The sequence below is a fragment of the Camelus ferus genome, chromosome 2, assembly GCF_009834535.1.
Source record: "Camelus ferus isolate YT-003-E chromosome 2, BCGSAC_Cfer_1.0, whole genome shotgun sequence".
Taxonomy (NCBI): Eukaryota; Metazoa; Chordata; class Mammalia; order Artiodactyla; family Camelidae; genus Camelus; species Camelus ferus.
In genome coordinates, this window is record NC_045697.1 from 110,496,356 (window position 1) to 110,516,287 (window position 19,932).

At 47.1% G+C, this 19,932-nt stretch overlaps 1 long non-coding RNA gene across 1 annotated transcript in view; it reads left to right on the forward strand.

Moving 5' to 3' along the window:
* The window catches only part of LOC116659019, an 85,922-nt gene extending 66,633 nt beyond the window's left edge, over positions 1–19,289 (forward strand). Inside the window, exons 7-8 of the long non-coding RNA XR_004314290.1 lie at positions 14,322–14,451; positions 18,431–19,289. This is a non-coding gene — a long non-coding RNA (uncharacterized LOC116659019). The remainder of the gene's footprint in view (positions 1–14,321; positions 14,452–18,430) is intronic.
* The last annotated feature ends 643 nt before the right edge of the window (positions 19,290–19,932 follow it).

Genomic DNA, 19,932 nt, shown 5'->3' on the forward strand with positions numbered 1-19,932 from the left:
AGGATTTGTATTCTATAGATTAAAGAGAACCATCCTTTGAGGTAAAGAAAGTTTTATCTTATTATCACGGCCCAGAACCAGCTGACACCGGATACTGTGGAGCTGGGTTCAAATACACCAGGGTCATCCTAGGAAGGAACTTTAGTCAGTAACCTTAGCTCAGTCCAGTGTATCGCTTAGGCTTAAATTTTGCAAATTATTTTGAAACCTTGCTATATTTATATCTTCTTAGATACAATTGACAACTGATGGGAGCTATGAATTTTTAATAAATGTGTTGTTAAAATATCTGTTTATTGGGAGTATCTCTTGGGTTCTTACATATGTGCATGTGGTGGGGGGGTGGGCAGTGGGTCGTTGACCATTAGGACGGCACCCTCAAGCTCAGCTGGCCGCGGCACCTTTCGGCAATGACCCGAGGACTGGCAGAATTGTAAGGATGAGCGAGCTTCAGTTGTTCTCAAGATGTGAGGCCCCCCTGCCTCAGAATCCCCAGGGGTGCTTGTTAGAATAAAGATCCTGGCTCCACCCCAGACCCACTGGCTTGGAAGCTCTCAAGATGGGCCTCAGGAACCCGCTTTGTACAGAGCTCTTAAAGTGATTCTGAGGCATCTAATATAGGAAAAATCTTCTCAGTAGAATTTGCCTGAAGTGAAATTTTAAAAATGGAATGTTCTTTATGCTCCTCCACATTTCCTTCATCATCAATATCTCAAACTGAAATATGTAAGAAATCACAGAAATAATTTTATTTAGTCCGAAACTTAAATGGCTAGAACTATACAAATTATGCTCAGTTCAGCATCTCTGTAGTTCTGCTGTCTTTCAATTCACCTTTTGGACCACCTGAAGCTCACCAAGTCATTCTAAGCTACAGTCGTCAGATAAAGGAAAAAATTGTGAAGTCGATAAAAACAGCTCACAACTTCAGCTGTGATTCTTGTCTAAGCCAGTAACCTGCAGGTACCACTGGTGAAATTAAAATACTGTAGCCATGTGGTGAGTCACTAGCAGAAAGAAGATATTATCTCAGTTCTTTTATATGTTCAGTTTACTTAGATGTTTATCGGTGTATTATGCTCTGTATGTGATTCTTACTTTCCTCTTAAAATTTGCCTTCTCTGTTGTTTTCTTGCAACGAGTACATTCCTATATAAGCATAAAGCATTTCTGATTCAGGAACTGTCTCTCCTTTGCACACATTAACCTTTTTGATGTGTTCTTCACCTAGAATTCATCTACCAAATAATACGTTTTACTTGAAACTGTGTCCCCTTAGTATGTGTTTCTGAAATTTCTTAATTGATAAGACAATATCAACTAAAATCTTATTTACCCGAATCATTTAAATAGAAGTCACTTTTTAAAAATGTGCGACATGGAAGTTAGTAACTATAATAGAATCCGCTAAACACTTCAGTATGTTTCTGTTTGTTTTGTTCAACGGGGCAAAGTGCTTGCACAAGTGGTACTGGACTTCCAGATTAAAGATCTTCCTGATTTAAAGTAATTAGTAGGTGGATAAAAGAGGTTTGGCATTGGGGAACTTATTGTTTCTCAGTACAACTGCAAAATTGAATCCGAGGTAAAAGAATGTAGAAAACACACATTATAAGTAAACACCGATTTGGTGGACTGAATACCGGCATTAATAATGTGGTCACTGGAAGGTAGAAGAGAACAGGTGATTTTTTTTAACACAAAATTATAAACAACAAAGATTTAACATATGACACAAATGAGAAGATGATAGATATATCTCATAGGCATTTGATAAAGACGTTCTTTTATTCTGTAAAGCATATACTTTAAAAACTTGATAAACTGTGATTTGTTTAATAATATATTCACTTTTAGAGTTTTAAATGAAACATAGCCAATTTTATTCAAGTTATCCAAAATTTATACTCACTATGTTAATTGTTTCTAAAATGTTTCATCTTTTATTATTTCATCTTTTTTTTTTTTTCATTTTTTCTTCACAGTTCTCTCTGATACTCAGACCCAAGCTTGGCAAATTTTATTGTCATTTGTTTGAAGAGTATCTTGCTCTTCTTTTAAAGAGTAATTTAAACATCTTATTACCTGTTCTAAACAATCTTCATGCGAAAGTATACAAATTAAGTTCAGGTTCAAAGAAGCAGCCTATCAATTACTTATGCAATTTTTTCACACATTTGTAGTATCCTCACACGGATTTTGAAAAAATAGAAAATATTTGAATATTTTAGCCTTCTCAATAGGAAACAGTCTGAAAGTTAATGGTAAAGTGACCTAATACTTTGAACTCAAATTAAGTTCAAGGCTTGCTGTAAAACTATTTTTGCATTTTAGTCCAGGGGACTGACCACTTTTAATTTAACTACATTTTCTGTTCCATAGTAAATAGTTTGGTAATAATTTTGAAGTGATTTGACATAATAAAAATGTGAGTAGGGATTTTAATGAATGATCCTATGAGCCTGATTTTCCCTAGTGTCCATCATAAGTATGATTTCCTTTTCAGCACCTCACCACACCTCTGGTTTAATCCTAGAGACTGACATCACTGAGGAATAGCTTGTTGTTACTTAACAGATGAGGAGATAAAAGATTAATAAGCTCCTTGGAACATGGATGTAAAATTTACTATAAATAAATGCTCTGAATAGGAATGGAATTCCAAACTCTCTCATTTTTCGTTGAGATCCGCACCATATGCAAATAGCCTAGTGTTACAGTGTCAATTTCTTATACACCCATAAACTTACATGAATCTCCTGGTTGCATCAAGTCTTGGGCCATCCATGCCAACTTTGCCAACGGGTTGGGTTGGGTTGGGGAGTTTCCTTCTTCAGAGTTTAGAGTACAAACTAAAGTGAGTGTCTTTTTGACTTCCACTTCCAAACGTGTCTAAAGCTTCTTTTCTTACCTGCTTCCCCCTTTCCTGACTTGGAGAACAAGAGCCCTTACCCACCACCAGTTCTAACTCTCCCACCTGGAGCTTTGATCCAATGGCTCCCCACCGCCTCTGGGTCTGACTTCCCCTGAGCTATGCACTTGTTCTCTCCTCTGGTTTCCCTTCCTTTTGGGGTACAGATATCCTCATGTGTTCCCCATTAAAACAAACAAGAAGCAAGTAACAAGAAATCTTCCATTTGATCCCCTCTTTTTCCTTTCCTTTCTGCAGAACTTCTTGCAATCATCATCTCCATTTTTTGCCTAGTCCTTCCCTTTGCCTAACTCCTACTCTCTGCACCCTCTGCAGTCTGGCTCCCTGAAACTTCTGCAGCTCTAGGACCTTCCTTGTTGCCTCATCCAAGAGCCCCTGGACCCTCTTGCTAGCTCATCTGCTTTTGGCACTACTGACCACACCCTCCTATGAAGACTTTCTTCAGCCTCTCAGTTTTCCTCAAGCACCTTGATGACTCCTTAGTGCTGCCTTCCCTTTATGCTGAGCTCTGTCCCCACTGTCTCCTCCTCCCTTGCTGTGTGCCGCCCCTGGGCATTTTCATCTGCACCAAAGCCTTTACTACCCACCAGACACTTGTGACTCCCGCCTCTCTTTCTCTTGGCCAGACTCTTCTCCAGAGATCCTTTTTCCCCTACTTATCTGCCTACTAAACATCCCCATTTGAAAAGCTGTAGATGCTTGAAATTCAATATATCTGAGGTTGAACCCATTCTCTTCCTCCCATAAACCTATTCCTACTCCTTCCTTTCTTGTCTTACTCTCTGTCCAGTTGCTCCAGCAAGAAACTTCAGAGTCCTGGTCCTGATATAGGAAAATGAATGTGGGGTGAGAGGACGGCCGTGTCCCAGGTCACAGTTGAGTCCCTGGGATGTGCCCCACCAAGTGTCGGTCCTTGGTTTCATGCAGGAAAGAATTCAGGAGTGAGCCACAAGTGAGTAAAGATAGATTTATTTAGAGAGATACATACTTCATGGACAGAGGCTGTCTCAGAAGGCGAGAGAAAGGCCATGAGGTGTGGGGGGTGAGTATTTAGTTTTAAAACAAAAGTAGGTGCACACTCCATAGACAGAGTGCGGTCATCTCATCCAGAAAGGAGAGGCCACAGGGTGTGGGGTTGTTAGTTCTTATGGGCTTGGTAACTTCATATGCTCACAAGAGGGAGGATTATTTCAACTACTTTGGGGATGGGGGTGGGGTCCCCAGGAACTGGGCCATCACTCACTTTTTGACATTTTATGGTCACACTTAAAATTGCCCTGGCACCTGTGGGAGTGCCATATAGCATCCTAGTGTATTTCAGTGAGTGTATATTGAAGCTCAGCGTCTACTGGGACTTGAATCTCCCACCATCTTGGTGCTGATTGCTGTGTCATTCTTTTAATGGCTGTGCCCTGTCCCCTTCCCTCCTGTCTCAGTCTCAGTTACTCCTCTTAGCACTCCTGCCACCACCACTGCATCCAGGTCACCAAACCTTGTCAGTCTATCTCCAGAAGTGTCTTTCAGCTTTTGTCCCTGCCCCTCCATCACCTCTGCCTTGTTCTAGCTCCCTCCCCCTGTTTCAGCCCCTTTCCTAGACTACTAAGTAGACTTCTAACTGGTCTCTGCTTCCAGCGTCTCTCCTTCCTCCCTCCGATCCAGATCTTCTCGGTCCCCTACTTGAAGGCCTCCCCTGGCTCTCTGCTGCCTGCGGAATAACGTGTGCGTGCCCGGAGCGGCGTAGGAGGCCTTCCCAGCCTGTCCCCTCAAGCCTCCCAGGTGGGGCTCTAGCCTCTACTCTTATTTTTTTCCTTTTTCTTTTTTTTGATGTGGTGTATGGATCAAAGTCCATTTAAAAAAATTTGGCAGGGAAGCAATTAGATTTAGTTATTTTTTAATGGAGGCGCCAGGGATTGAACCCAGGACCCTGTGCATGCTAAGCACACACTCTACCACTGAGCTGTACCCTCTCTGACCCTCTGCTCTTGGAGAAGCATATGCCTTCTATTCTGATTGAGCTGCACTATGGCTCTGCAAAATATACCCAACAATTTTTAAGAATTTTGCTTTTGTTCATGTTTCCTTAGCCTGCCTGGCCTTTCGGCACTAACTTACCCCTACCGTGTGTGCCTAGCAAACCCCAACTCCTCATGGTGCAGCTCAGGTGCTACCCCATCTCTCACTTTCCCTGCCCCCGTTAGAATTAATTACTCCTTCATCAGTGTCCCGGCGCCTTGAGAGCTGCTGCTCTTTTAGCACATCACACTGAACTGGGGCAGTTTATTTAGGTCTCCCCCGTCCCTAGCAGGTCCTGTGTTCCATTAGGGAGGGGACTGCATCTCATTTCCTGTTGTATCTCTGAGCCCACACACAACCTAAGTATTCAGTAAGTACTTACTGAGGTGGATCAGAGAGTCGAATTCTCCCATCCCCATTTACAGAATTCCCTACTACCCTATGGACATTTGCCACCTCTTGCAAATTTACATGAGAGCAATCGATAATCAATAGATTGCTAAATGTGTTGCAGAATGAGAACTATTATGCAACCACCATTTCTTGAGTTCTTATTAGGCACTGCTCTTAAATAACATGTGCATATTTATTCTTTAATCCTTACCACAAACTTGTGAGGTCAGCATCATATTTATCACCATACTCATTTTAAAGAGGAGATAACTGAGACCAGAGGAGTTAAGTAACTTACCCAAGGTCACAGAGCTAAGTAGAAAAGCCAGGATTTCAAGCCCAGCAACTCGGCTACAGAATAGACTTTCTTAACAACTTCCCCATCTTGTTTCTACTTGCCATGTGCCGACCCACCCCACCCCTTGGTCTTTACTTATTTGGAAGAAACAAACATATGCTTCTTCAGGAACAGGCAGATATTGTGACTCAGTACACTTTATCTATTTGGCTATTTGGGAAGATTTTACTGGTATAAATAATTTTTGATATATACATAGTTTTAAAATAGGTAAATAAAATGTAAATTATGCTAATATTTTGTGATCATTATGACTTGCTTTACAAATCTGAATTTAGCTAGAGGGGAAATATTAAAATGCATTACTCTTGCCGTTCTCAAAGAAGTGTGGAATTTTAGAGTCAAAGAGATTTTGAAGGTCATTCAAAAAGATGACTCTTGGGTGCAGTGGCACGATGGAGCAATGCCTCTACTGGAGCTGGGCCATCGCGTCAGCTGCCTTCATTAAGGGCTCGCAGGACAGATGGATCTCTCCATCCATAATCCACAGCATCAAGAGAGACTACAACAGCAAGCTGCTAATACAAAAGCAGATACTTCCAAAATGGCTATTACCAAGCACCACTCAGAAGTCAGTGATCCCTTCCATTCTTGTGGGGGTCTCCAGTCAGGTGTTCAGTAGCTCTTAGCTCTTTTCCAAGGCCATCAGAGCCTGGCTGATATTATGATGAGCATCTGGAACATAAACACAGCAGTCAGATCCTACAAGGGCACACATCCCACCCTCTGAAGCTGTTAGAATATCAAGTGCCGTACGATTTTGCAAAGCTAGCTTTCGCAGCTGATACACCTCACCATTAAGAAGGCCCAGGGCTTTATGGGTCTCGTTAAATGCCCTGGCCGTGTGCACTGCTGAAGCACTGATCTCTGCTTCTGTCCCTATGGTGGCTGCCTGGGGGGAAGAAAGAGCTGAGGGGTGACACCACCAAGGGGTGCGCCATACCCTGTGGCATGCCTCAAGCGCTCCCCACTTACTTAGGCGGGTCTGTGAAGTAGGCAGCACCCACACAGGGAGAGGTGGCCATCCCCAAGTGCCTCCGCCGGTCCAGCGGTGGGGCAGATATGGTCGGCTTTACTGCCCACGGACCCAAAGGCTCCCACAAGGGACAAGCCAGGCTAAGGTGCCACTCCTCTTTCCCCTTTTCTCCCCCTTTGCTACTCAAGTAACATTATTGCACGGGCCAGACGGGATCCATCTGACATGGTCCCGTCTTTTTGAACTCTCAACGCAGAAGGGGATGCGTGCCAGAGGCTTGACCATTGCAGCTGTCACCCAGCCGAGACTGTCCTATATGGAACATCCCATCCAGGGCGAGGGCGATTTACACACTCTCTCACCCCAGCAAGTATCCTCTTTTTGATTAAGTTCTATTGTGGATTAGTATCATTCCACATTCTTAACGAAGTCCAATTAACCTCAGAGGCTGCTTTAATTTTCCACGGGAGCCCATCTGAGGCACTAACAGGCAACTCAGTGCAGATCCAGCAAGCCTAATGGTTAGCAATCATCTCACAAGTGTGTGCCCAGTCAACCAGGGTGTTAGTCCAAACAAACCTAAGGGCAAAAAGACAGGCTGTTAGTGGTATGAGCCGTGGTAGGTCCTGTCCCTCGGGCAAGATCCATGCCAATGCTTTATCGGCTGATAACTCAGTGGCTGGGAGCAGCAGCCTTCTTGAACTGGCATACCACACTCGCTTAGCCAAGAGAGGCTTCTGCAGGTTCAATATGCAGTAACAGAGAACTCCTAATAGGCCACATGGCCAACATAAAAGTCCCTTTTAGTACAGTGGATCGATGTGCCACCCCTGGCTGTGTTACCTCTACTCTGGGAGGCCACTGTCCTATAAATCACGGGGTTACTTGTAAATCAGCTTCTAGTCTGGCCCCCCTGGTGCTATAAGGGCTACCCGACGCATGTAGGGGGCCTGAATAGTCCAAGGCCCCGTCCACGTTAGGGTCTGCCCCTTCTCCATTCTGGTTGGCGCCGGCAGCAATATACTACATTGTCGCCCAAATCCAGGTTTCAGCAAAATATCCTTCACCTGGACTTGGATCTGTGTGGGTGCAGCGGCGCGATGGAGCAGCGCCTCTGCTGGAGCCGGGCCATCGTGTCAGCTGCGTTCATTAAGGGTTCGCAGGACGTCCCATAGCCCTTTGGTCCATCCCTCCACAGTTGGCATTAGCTCGCAGCCTTGTTTCAGTGGGCCATTGTACTGTTCTATAATACCTGTGGCCTTGGGTTGTAAGGGATATGAAACCTCCCCACTCAATATTCATGTCCGTGCCCACCTTTGCACTTGGGCTCCAGTAAAATGAGTTCCCCGTTCACCTGTAATCACTAGAGGATGTCCACACACCGCACAGAGGGGCACCAGCGCTCGCAACACAGCCCTCTGCTCCGGGTGTTGAACTGGATGGGCCGCCGACAGGCCTGCTGCAGTCTCTACACAGTGCCGGCATAACGACAGCCTTCAGAGCCAGGCAGCGGGCCAGCAATGTCCACTTGCCAGTGAGTTGGGGGGATCTGCCCTGCAATACCTGGCCTGAGGGGCCCGGGGGCCGCCTGAGTGCGCCTTAGAACATACCACACGTTGCTCACAGGCATTGTGCGCCTCTGCCAGGCTCACTGGCAGTCCCCAGGTGCGCACAGAGGCCCACATTGCCTTTTGCCCCACGTGCAGCAGGTGTCAGTGCAGCCATATGTCACGTCACTTCTGGGGGCTCCATCTCCCGGGGCAGTCTCTAGCCATCGGAACTCTGCCAGGGTATCGGCCTCATCGTTCCCTCGTGAGGCCAAAGTTTCAAGTCCAGTCACATGGAACACAGTCACCTGCTTTTGGTGATGTAACTCCCAGAGGTCTTGCCACAAGTCTTGGCCCCACAAAGGCCTATGCATGACGGACCATTTACTCAAATGACAGGTGGAAATCCACAGGGTCAGTCCTCTGCAGACTGCCCACCTGTCAGTGCAGACAGCAATGGTCGGCGATTCATTGGCTACAGCTAACAGTGCCGCACGTAGCTCTGCGCACTGACCGCTCTGGCCAGCCCCAGTATCACACCAAATGGTATCAGACTCAGGCTGGATGGCAACCGCTATCCAAGTCGGGGGCTGCCCTCAACTTGAACCATCCATATACCATGCATCTGCTGGCACAGGGGCCCTACCTTCTTGGCAGGGACTAGCTTCTGGCTCAGTCTTCAAAGGGGACTCAGCGGTGGGCGTGCTACCCACATAAGTCACCACCTCCAGGACCTCCTGGAGTTACGCATGCAAAGGGCTCATGGAAAGCACAGTCTGCTGCTGTAAGTGTGCCCCCCATTTTGCCAGTGTAGGAGTTTGGGCTGCCCCACTTCAGGGCTTTGAGGTCCACTCTCTTATCCAAGCCGCTATGGGGTGGGTGGTGCGGGCATCACCAGCATTGTGCCGGTTACACCCTCAGTAGCTAGCGAGGCCGCGTATTCAGCAGCCAATTGTTTCTCCACAGGAGAGCACCGGCTTTCTGCTCCCTTCCATAGTTGGAACCAAAACCCTATGGGCTGTTGCAAATGCTCTGAATGTTGCCACATACCCCAGCCAAATCCCTCAGGAGCAACGTGCATGTCTAATTCACAGGCTCTGTGTAAATATCACTGGGGTAAGTCTGTAAATGCCCACTGTTGTCCTTCCCAGGTGAAGGCAAATTGATCTTGACTCTCAGGGGCAATGCCAATCAAAAAGAAAGCATTTGCCAGATCGGCCACGAAATGATATGTGCCCAACTTATGGCTTAGCCGCTCCATCAATTTGGCCACCCAAGGCATTGTGGCATGCAGTGGAGGGACTACCTTGTTTAACTCCCGGTAGTCCACAGTCATTCTCCAAGTACCATCGGGTTTACTCACTGGCCATACAGGAGAACTGAATGGACTATGGGCTGGCGTAAAATACCCACCTTTTCTAATTCTGCAACAATGCCTGTAATTTCGTCATGACCTCCTGGCAGTTTATAGTGTTTGGTGTTGGTGACCCGCCAGGGAACAGGCAACTGTCCTGGAGGGTGTTTTGCGTGTCCCCACTCTACTGCCTTCACCACCCGTACTCACAGGCAGAACTCACCGGCAGTTGTCTGCAGCCACAGGCCGTGAGCACGTCTATGCCCAGTAGATGTTCTGGTACTGGGGACACATGAACTTTGTGTTCTCTAGGGGCCAATCGCCCTATTCCAAGGAGCAATTGTATAGCTTTCACCCAGATACTTTTCCCCACATAGCCATCTATGTAGGCCCCTGGGCCTCGTCCTGTAACAGAGTGCATTCAGCCCCCGTGTCCACCAAGGCCAATACTCGCTGCACGATGGTCGGGGACCATTAAACAGCAAGCTGTACATGCGGCCTCTGGTCCCTGTCTGCCCCCTGTAGGCAGGTTCCTTGGCCTGCATTATATTCAAAGGCAAACAAAGCATTTCCTCCTCCCGGGGAAGCACGTGGTCCTCAGAGTGCACTGCTCTGGTCCCCTTGGACTCTTTGGTGCTTTTCACAGCAGAGGTATGCCTTCTCATGGAAGTGGACCTCTGCTCCTCCCTCAACTCCTGCCGTAACTCCAGTAAGTGGGCATTAGGTTTCCCATCTATCTCAGCTTAGTCTACACCGGCTCCTGCAAGGCGCGCCCACATTCTGGGTACTAGTGACATTGACAGGTTTCCCAGTCCTTTTAGCTAACTTCCCCATTTGTCGGGTAACAGCTCGTACGCCCTTTTGCTGTCTGATGGCTTTCTACCTCACCCAAACTTGTCATCATCGTGGAAGGGGTGATGGCAGGCTCTCCAGGACCCATAAATCTTCCTCCAGGGCTCAGATGCGGGCTTCCAAAGCCTCCTCCCTTTCCTTTAACTCTGAACCTTTGCCATCTCTCACAGTGAGGCTTTGGTTTCAGCCTGCGGGGCTGTGAGGAGCACCCATTCCAAAGCCCTGGCTGCCATGTGCGCACTGGGCTTCTCTAGGGACTCCCCTACCTCCTGTGGGGCCCTTTCCTCCTGGGCAGGGGGACCATCCACCTCTGGGCATCCCTGGGGTGGTGCCCAAGTAGAAAAGATGTTCGCTACTGAGTCCCACATACTCGTCGGGGTTCACCCCTCAAGCCCACCCACCCTAGGGATTTAGAGGGCTCCATACCAGTCCACGGCGAGTCCTGCCGACTACACCAAACGCACTGCAAATGCTCAAGGCCTGGCAGGTTCACTGCTGGATTCCGGCAGACTGAAGAACACTCTCGGAGCCAGGGGTATCTCTGACATGCCCTTATTGCGAAGGAGTACACAGGCTTCGGTGGTGGTGGTGGAAAGTCCCACCCGCCTTACATATCAAGGCAAACAAAGCTGGCATCAAGCCAACTATGATTGGCGCTCACCAGTGCACTCGATGCTGCAAGTCACGTTTATACAACACTACGTGGGTCCTGCACACGCAGGATAGTACAGCTGGGTCACTGGGCACCAGATGTCTGACAGGGGAGCCGGAGTGACTCCATTTTCCCTACAGAGGCCCTCCTGTGTAGGCTGTGCACCCCTAATAATTTTGTCACCAGGTCTGTTTTTAGTGCAGATGGTTGCCACATCTTTCTTCCTTGTATGTTGGCTGCTCTCCCTTTGAATGGGGCTGTGGCTGGTGGTGGTGTGACCAGAGCCTGCCCTGGCTGTGGAGTGGAGCCTCCTTTTTGTTCTGTGGTCATCAAGCCCCGACAGGGGCTGGGTCTGTTCCCCTTTTTTTTTGGATTAGAGACTGCCAGCCCCATTTCTGAGCCGTGGTGTTTAGTAGGCGGGGTTGGGGGGTGGCGAGTACTCTTTGTTGAACCTGCCCTTATGCACGCTTTAGCCACGGGCATGTCCGTGTGCTGCTCTGGTGTCCCCCACGTTCTCTGCCCTGAGAGCCACCAGTGCAGTTCCACTGACTTCTGGGTCGCACACCTGACCGTGGTGCACTGTTGGGGTCAGCGCTGTCCCCAGCACCAAAGGCCACCCCTGCGCTCGCCCCACTGCACAAACTCCAGTCACTTGTTCCAGAGGCCCACGGGTCACGCCACCAGGTCTCGCCGCAGTGTCAGCGCGTTCCCAGCACCGGGTCCTCGCGTGGTAGGCAGGCGGGCTCACAGAAAACAGGCCGCACCAGCCCTGGCCCCCGCTGCGTGCAGAGCTCCACTCCTTGCTTGTTAGTCTTAGAGGCGCGGGTCCACAAAGGCACCTCCGGAGCAAAACAGTCCCCTCTGCCTGGGGCTGTAAGTAAATCTCAGTCCTGCCTATGAAGTTGCAGAGCCCTTGGGTACGGATTCAGGTTCCAACCCCACCTCGTCCCTGGAGCTGCACCGGCGGATACGGTGGCTGTGGCCGAGCCCATCTCTCTTCTCCTGAGAGTGCACCAGTGATGGTGCGGCGGGTCTTCAGAGACAAAGGCCACCACCCAGCCATGTTGCGCCCCTCCCCTCAACACGCACCAGCAGTGTTGCCTTCTTTTCTATTTTTAAAAATTTTTTAAATGGGGAACCCAGGCTCTGTTCTATATACACTCCCAGCCACGGCACACAGCACACTCCAGTCCCCTGAGGCTGCCTCTGCATGGTGGGCCCCAGTCCTCCGCCCGCCTTGGGCAGCCAGTCCCCGCCCACCCCCACTGGCTCATCTAGTCTAGGGCTGGGGATCTCAGGGATATTTTAGGCCCATTTCACTTAGTTCTGTCAGCCAAGGGCTGCTGTGCACTGATCCAAGCCTCGGAGGCTCCCCCTCCATCCCCACTGACCTCTCTGTTGGAGGGGAATCCCAGCATAAGAGCGCTGTTCCTCCTTTGCTGCTCCCCCGCAACAGATCCCTCACTAATTTCCTTTTTTCTCCTTTTTTTTTTCCCCTCCTACCAGATTTGTGATGAATTTTGTCTTTTGAAGAAGGCGATGCTCTGTCAAAGTTCAGCAGGTGTTCTGAGTGGATGGGTGGGTCCGTGGACGTCTCTCTTGGTGGGAGAGGCTGAGATAAGAGCGTCCTTCTACTCTGCCATCTTGGCTGCTCCCTCACAATTTCAAAGATTTTTAATTCATCTTCAAAAAAAAAGTTTTGACTTTACTTTATTAATTCTGTGTGATCCAATTTCTATTCCACTCACATTCTTTACAGGGGAAGTCTGCGTGTTAAGAAAATGAAAGTAACTTTATGTAATCTGACATAAAGGCAAGTCATTGCAGAGGGCGACCAGGGTAAAAATAAATGAACTTAATTGAAGCACAAAGTTTTGTGCCTACATTGGAGAATGTAGGCAGCCTGGTCCCTAAGGAGAGAGCTGCCCACTTGGAGTTCTCCCAATTAAGAAGAATGAGACAATTTAAAATCCAATTTCCCTTTTTTATAGTTGTTTGAGCTGTTGAGGTATAAATCAGCTTTAGCTGGACTACACTGAATTCTTTTTTGCCTGGGGTGGGTAAGAGTAAATGTAATTACAAAAATACCAGAAAGATACATTTATTTCCTTTCAAGTTAATTTTAGAAATTAAAGACATGTTCTTCTTTTCAAAAATCAATAATATATATTGCTACAAAAATTGACGAAACACAAATATTGTGTTTGTATTATTTAAAATTTATGATTGAACATATGTTATCAAAAAAGCCCTTGATTTCCAGAACCAACTGTTGCCAGACTCCTGCTCAGTCTCTTCTCTCCTTCTTGTGTAATTACTGCTTCACTGGACTATGAGTGATTTCTTTTTTATTATTATTTTTTTAATTCAATGAGGCATTGCACTTTTTAAAGCAGTTATTGTGAATGCTGTTTAGATTTTCTAAGTACCAGACAGTGATTTATCTTCTTTTTCTGGGAATTACTCCCTGTGAAAATTCACCAAGAGCAACAGCTAAGACTGTCTGAAGGGCCTGAGTAATTTGATTTTCATAGGCCCGTGGACCATGCACACTTGGAAGGGTTTAAAGAGCATCTCCTTCTAATCCAGCTCAAGACACTTTATAGATGAGGCCTCGTGGCTCTCAGTGATCTCACAAACCATCAGCTATGAGTTGCAAAAGCTAAGACTGATGTTAAAAAAGTTCTGCATTCAGTTACCTGTCATTTTATCTTTACAATGTCTGTGTATTTAGAAAGGATTTTTGAAATACAGCTAATAGCATGGCATTCACCACTGTTCCTGGTACTTCGCATTACTGGGGATCACCAGTGCTGACCTGTCTGGGGCATAGCCAAACCTGACTTCTCTGTACAGTTCCTGTATGAATACACTGGTGTGGTTGTTACTTTTTGAATATGTAGCCAAAGGTTATTACTGTCACATTTGCTTTTGTTAACAAACCTGGGTCATCCAATATCCATGTTTACTGTTGCCTCACAATAATAAAATGAGAATCAAAAAGAAAGAAGGTGAATTTATAAGGTATCTGCTCCACGTTGTTAAGAAATGCCATGGCTTGTCATTTATTATTTGTATTTTAAACTGTAATGTGCTTTACTTGTCATGAGCATCTCAAAAATTTTAGTCACTCCTTGGTATCATGTCATTTGATTGTTTCTAAGATGGACTTTTGGGGGGTTTTGTATTCATGAGAGGCACTTTCAAATGGCAGGTTTTGTCTTTGTGTTTATGAATTGTAAAGGGCTTCCCTGGCATCCAGCAGCCGGAGGAGCAGAGATCTGCCTCTGCCTGCTGCGCTCACTTCCAAAGCACTCACGTACTTACTTCCTGCTCACCTCTGTGGCCCTGCGCTGAGACATCAGAGGGAGTCTGTGAGTAAAAGCATGCCTTTTGTCTACTCCGCATTCTTGGATGACTGTTCTGTCCAAGCAGAAAGAGAGAAGCACCTCTGCCTTACTCTGCTTCACTGATGACTAACACAGATGATGTTAGAGATGATGTATCACTTTATGACCCTTGACACAATAGGTTTGATTCTGCTTAATCCTCAAAATTCTCCTCTGAAATATTATTCCCATTTTAGAGAGACGAAATGGAGGCTCAAAGGTTGCCAATGACTGGTCTGAGTTTATTTAGCGATAAATGGCAACACCAGGCCTTACCCTCAGGGTTTCTGCCTCCTTCTCCTACATCACAGCTGCCTCAACCTGTTCTTAATTTATTAATAAACTGGATTCATTTGAGTCATGATTCTTTACAATATTAAATGTAAATTCCTTGTTTTGCTCCGTGTTCTTAAGTTATGGTTGTCAAAAACAACAACTAAATCCTGTCTGGCTGGAGCTGCTGCCTTTAACCTTTCTGAAGGACTAACTTCCCAGGGCAGGAATGAGACCCTCATAATAAGGTGCTAGCCAGCCAGGAAGGAAGCTAGAAAAACCCCCTCCCAGGAGGTGATGGATTCCTGTCAGGAACACTCCGGGGAGCACTGGGTTAGGAGGCTCCATGAAGAGGTGTCTGTTCTTTTTCCTCTATCTCCGAAGGGAAGTTCAAAAGCCTTTATTCTCCATGTCCCCTGAGAGTCAGCTGGTTAGGGCCTCCATTTGTGTCCAGGGGGCCAGAACTGAGCATAGGCAGAGGAACTGAAGATAGACGGGTAGCGAGATCAGAGGAAAAACAAGTGTTAAGATGATCATAATGTCTGTGACTGGTGATTTAATGATCTTAAAAAATATAAGAAAAACAACAAAATCATCCTAAAGGGGGACAATAATTCAAAAGTACAAAGTTTAGAAAGCCAAGTGCACCAGGCTTAGGGAAAAGAAGGTGGTCTAAGAGGGAAGAAGTCTGAGACACCCCATTTAGGTTCCGCTTCTGACTCTGTGCCCTCGGGCAGATGCCCAACACCTGTGCCCTCCCCACCCCAGGCGCCCATTCCTGTGTCTAAGAGGGTGGAGGACTACTGGCCACTCAAGTGCTGGAGCCTTTCTGGTGAAGGTGTACTATTGACCAGAACCCTAACCAGACCTTTCTCACCATGGCAGTAAAATAACTTGGTGTTTAGCACTGGAACTCGTGGCACTAGAGGAGCATGGAAATAAAGTCCAAATTTAAAGAAAAGCTGTGGCGAACTGCATTCCCACCAGCAGTGTAGGAGGGCTCCCTTTTCTCCACACCCTCTCCAGCATTTATCATTCATGGACTTTTGAGCGATGGCCATTCTGACTGGTGTGAGGTGATACCTCATGGTAGTTTTGTTTTGCATTTCTCTGATAATTAGCGATATTGAGCATTTTTTTCATGTGCCTATTGGCCATTTGTAATGTCTTCATTGGAGAATTGCTTGTTTAGGTCTTCTGCCCATTTTTGTATTTTTTTTTAATTATTATTAAGTTGTATGAGCTGTTTTTATATTCTGGAAATTAAGCCCTTGTCAGTCTCATCTTTTGCAAATATTTTCTCCAGTTTGTAGGTTGTCCTTTTGTTTTGCTTATGGTTCCCTTTGCTGTGCAAAAGCTTATAAGTTTAATTAGGTGCAGCTGTTATGGAAAACAATATGGAGATTCCTCAAAAAACTAAAAATAGACTTACTATATGATCCAGCAATCCCACTCCTGGGCACATATCCAGAGGGAACTCTAATTCTAAAAGATACATGCACCCCAATGTTAATAGCAGCTCTGTATACCATAGCCAATACATGGAAACAATGTAAATGTCCATCAACAGATGACGGATAAAGAAGTTGTGGTATAATTTATACAATGGAATACTACTCAGCCATAAAAAGAATAAAATAATGTCATTTGCAGCAACATGGATGGACCTAGAGATCATCATACTAAGTGAAGTAAGTCAGACAGAAAGACAAATATCATGTGATACCACTTATATGTGGAATCTTAAAAAAAAGACAAACTTATTTATAAAACAAAAACAGACTCATAGACATAAAAAACAAACTTAAGGTTACTGGGGGGTAAGGGGTGGGAAAGGGTAAATTGGGAGTTCAAGATTTGTAGATACTGCTATATATAAAATAGATAAACAAGCTTATACTGTAGAGCACAGGGAACTTTATTCAATATCTTTTAGTAGCCTATAATGAAAAAGAATATGAAAATGAATATATATATGTATGACTGAAATATGCTGTACACAAGAAATTGACATAACATTGTAAACTGACTATACACCAATTTAAAAGAAAGAAAAAGAAGGAAAGAAAGAGAAAGAAAGAAAGGAAGGAAGGAAGGAGGGAAGGAAGGAAGGAAGGAGGGAAGGAAGAGGAAAAGCTCTGGGATCTAAGTTTAGGCTTGGATATTTCACTGAGCTTCCAGGACTGGGCACATCAGGTACTCAGTAAATGAATGGGTGACAGGTAGATGAACTGATGGGAGGTCAGACTTCCCCAGTGGTGGTGGACCTGGGAGCAAAGAGCCTGCAGTTCAGTCCTGATCCACACTAACAAGGTGAGGAGACAGTTATAACCTCAGTTTCTTCTTGTGTAAAATGGAGATGACACCTGATAGGGTTATAAGGATTAAGTGAGAAAATGCTTATTAGTTTAGTGCTTCACACCCAGGAAGCCCAGGATACTGTGATCTTCTACTCCTCCGCAAAGGCATCTGAGGAAGACGGAGTCTTCAGAGGTATGAAATCCACAGGTAGGAAGTCCACTAGCCTTCCAGGCTCCTGCAGGACTCCTCCCCTTGTCCTTGAGGACAGGAACGCTTTCTTCTGGGACCCGCGATGGGATCTAGAGACAGGGGTGAAGCCTACAAGTTAGATGCCCCAATTTAAGCCTTCTTTGCGCAGAACCCCAACGGAACTTTGGCCGTAGGGAGAAACAGACCTCGGCCCGAGCAGAGCAGAGGGACCCACTCGCAGGTGGGGATGCTGCTGTCTTTCAACTTTGGACTTTGTGCTGGACGGTAGGGAAGCGGTGGCCAAGGAAAGAGTTGACAGTTGAGTGAAGCCTACATGTTGACCGGAAGGCCAGAACTCTCAGAATCTCCCCACCAGATCTGGCGACCCATTCGAGTCCTTTCAGCCCATTTGTACACTGAAACTTGTTGCATGTAGCCACCTTTCCTACAATTGGGGAACAAGGGGTCTTTCTAGCCAGCCAGATTCACTTCTCGACCAATGACCGCTTCTGGTTTAGGAAGGAGAACGTTCTGGTGTTAGATTTCTCTTGGGCCTTTCCTTCTAATAGCTGTTGTCTTCTTTTAGTTTGGCTAAAATTGATTCAGGCAGGAAAATCTTAGTGGGAATGTGAGCTTATTAGTGTATATACGTATTATTTATGAAGTGTGTCTCTAAGGAGCCATCAAAATGTGGCCGCTCAGCCATAGAAATACACATAATGCAGCCCTGAGAACGTGAAGAAGTGGCTTTTTGCAAGGGAAGATTTCAATGATTGCTGAAGAATAAGGGAGGGGAGGGAATCAGTTCAGTCAACAAGATCTCATTCGACGCTGCATTTTCTCAGCTGAAAGGCAGCCTAATCCTCGCTAAGCCCTCCCCCTTAATAGGTTTGAGGAGATTTCAGAAACCGGATAAATGAAGATGTTCCACTGTCTCCTTTGAGTTTCCAGAAGCCGAATCCCCGGCAAGCAGGGCAGGAGGAGAGGGCTGCTTTGGGCAGTTTCATTGGGAAAATTAATTTATGTAATGGCATAATATTCTGGCTTAAAAATTGGGAGTTAACCCTGGCAAACAAAAACTTTCAAGAAACTATGGAGACAGCCCCCGCCCCCTTCATTTCCCAAGGCAGCAGAATCCCTACATCTTGAGCAAAGTACTCCGATTCATGCCTCATTTTAATCTCATCTCCGTTTTTTTCAGAAGCGGCCAAAATAATTAACGCTACCTGTAAAGAAAGAAAAACCAAACGTAAATCAGCTTGGCGTCGCCCACCTTTCCCAAAACGCCGTGGGAGTGCGGCCATTGAGGAGGGTCTCTAGGTGACTGCTCCGTAATATTTTCCTTTTTATCTGAAAAAAGCCCTCTGTGGAGCCGTGAGCAGTTCCCCCGGCACATTCGCCGGGTGCAGACGGTCGCAGGCATTACAGGCCGGGTTAGTGACCACTGGAGACGGAAATCGCTAATTACAGAGTCGCCTTTGATCTGCCCGGGCCGTTTGGCCTGTGACCCTGGAGGCTCCGGTGTCCGCGCTTTCCCAGAACTGGACCAGACCAGCGCGTCCTGAGCCTAAGGGTCCGACGTCGGTCTGGATCAGGCTTCTACGACTGCCCAGAGTTCCAGTCCATCCGCTGAGCTGGTGGGCCGCCGAACGCTAACGAGCGCCTGAGTGCGGAGCAGTTTGATTCGTTTAAGCTACTCGCTAACTGCGCTTTTCTTTAAATTTTGGGATAAGACTGGGGAAATAAATGTCTTAAAAGATTTCCACGTCCACTGCCTCTCTCCCCTTCCCCACCTTCCTCTTTCGATCCGTTTGTAGGGAATGGAGTTTTCTTCTCTTTGCTGGGACTGTAGTGTGATTCGAAATCGTTTGGGAAATGAACAAAAGTCACCAGCAAGCGGGGCGACTGGGACAGAGCGCTGAGGGCAGACAGGGGGTGGGAGCAAAGGCCGGGCCTCGGAGGATAATGGGGAGCCGGCTTCCTCCCCGTCTGGTCTCCAGGGTCCCCTTCATCTTCCAGGTAAGATGAATGTCCCTTCATCCATCATCCACAGGGAGCCCCTCCCCCAGGCGGGCGAAGAATCTGCTTACTGACGAAACCTATTAGCCCCGCACTGGGCGGCTTTGTGGAGGCAACCGAGGCTCTCCATTGTGGCCTTTGTCCGAGGAATTCAAGCATTTACATAATGTGTTATCGCGGAACTCTGCGCTGGGTCGGGACACCGCGTGCGGAGCCCAGGGCGGACGTCGCGCCCGCAGCTCCCGGGCCCGGGCGCTCCCCAGGGCCCCTCGCCGGTGCACCTGGGGCCCGCCGCAGGCGCTCGGGCGAGGAACTCAGTGCCTCTTCCTTCCTCGCCACCTCGGAGGGCTGCGCTTTAAAAGGGAGCGGCAAAGTTTCGGTGGGTGAACCGAAGCTGGGTCCATGTGACCCCTAAAGCCGAAGAAATAAAACTTCGACATTAATCCGGCTCTCCGGGAGGACGTTGGGCGCTTCGCCGTTTTACTCGCTGACCGTTGGGAGCGGTGCGCTCAACGGTCACTGGTGCCTCGGAGCGCCGAGGCGCCTGGGGTTCCGATGGCTCGCGGGGTCGCTCCCTACCCGCGCGCCAGCCCAAAGCAAGCGTCCTTCGGGGCTTTTAAAGGGTAGAAAGTTGCGCGGTGTGCGGGACTACCGCTCTCCGGAGCTTAGGAGGGAGTCTGCAGG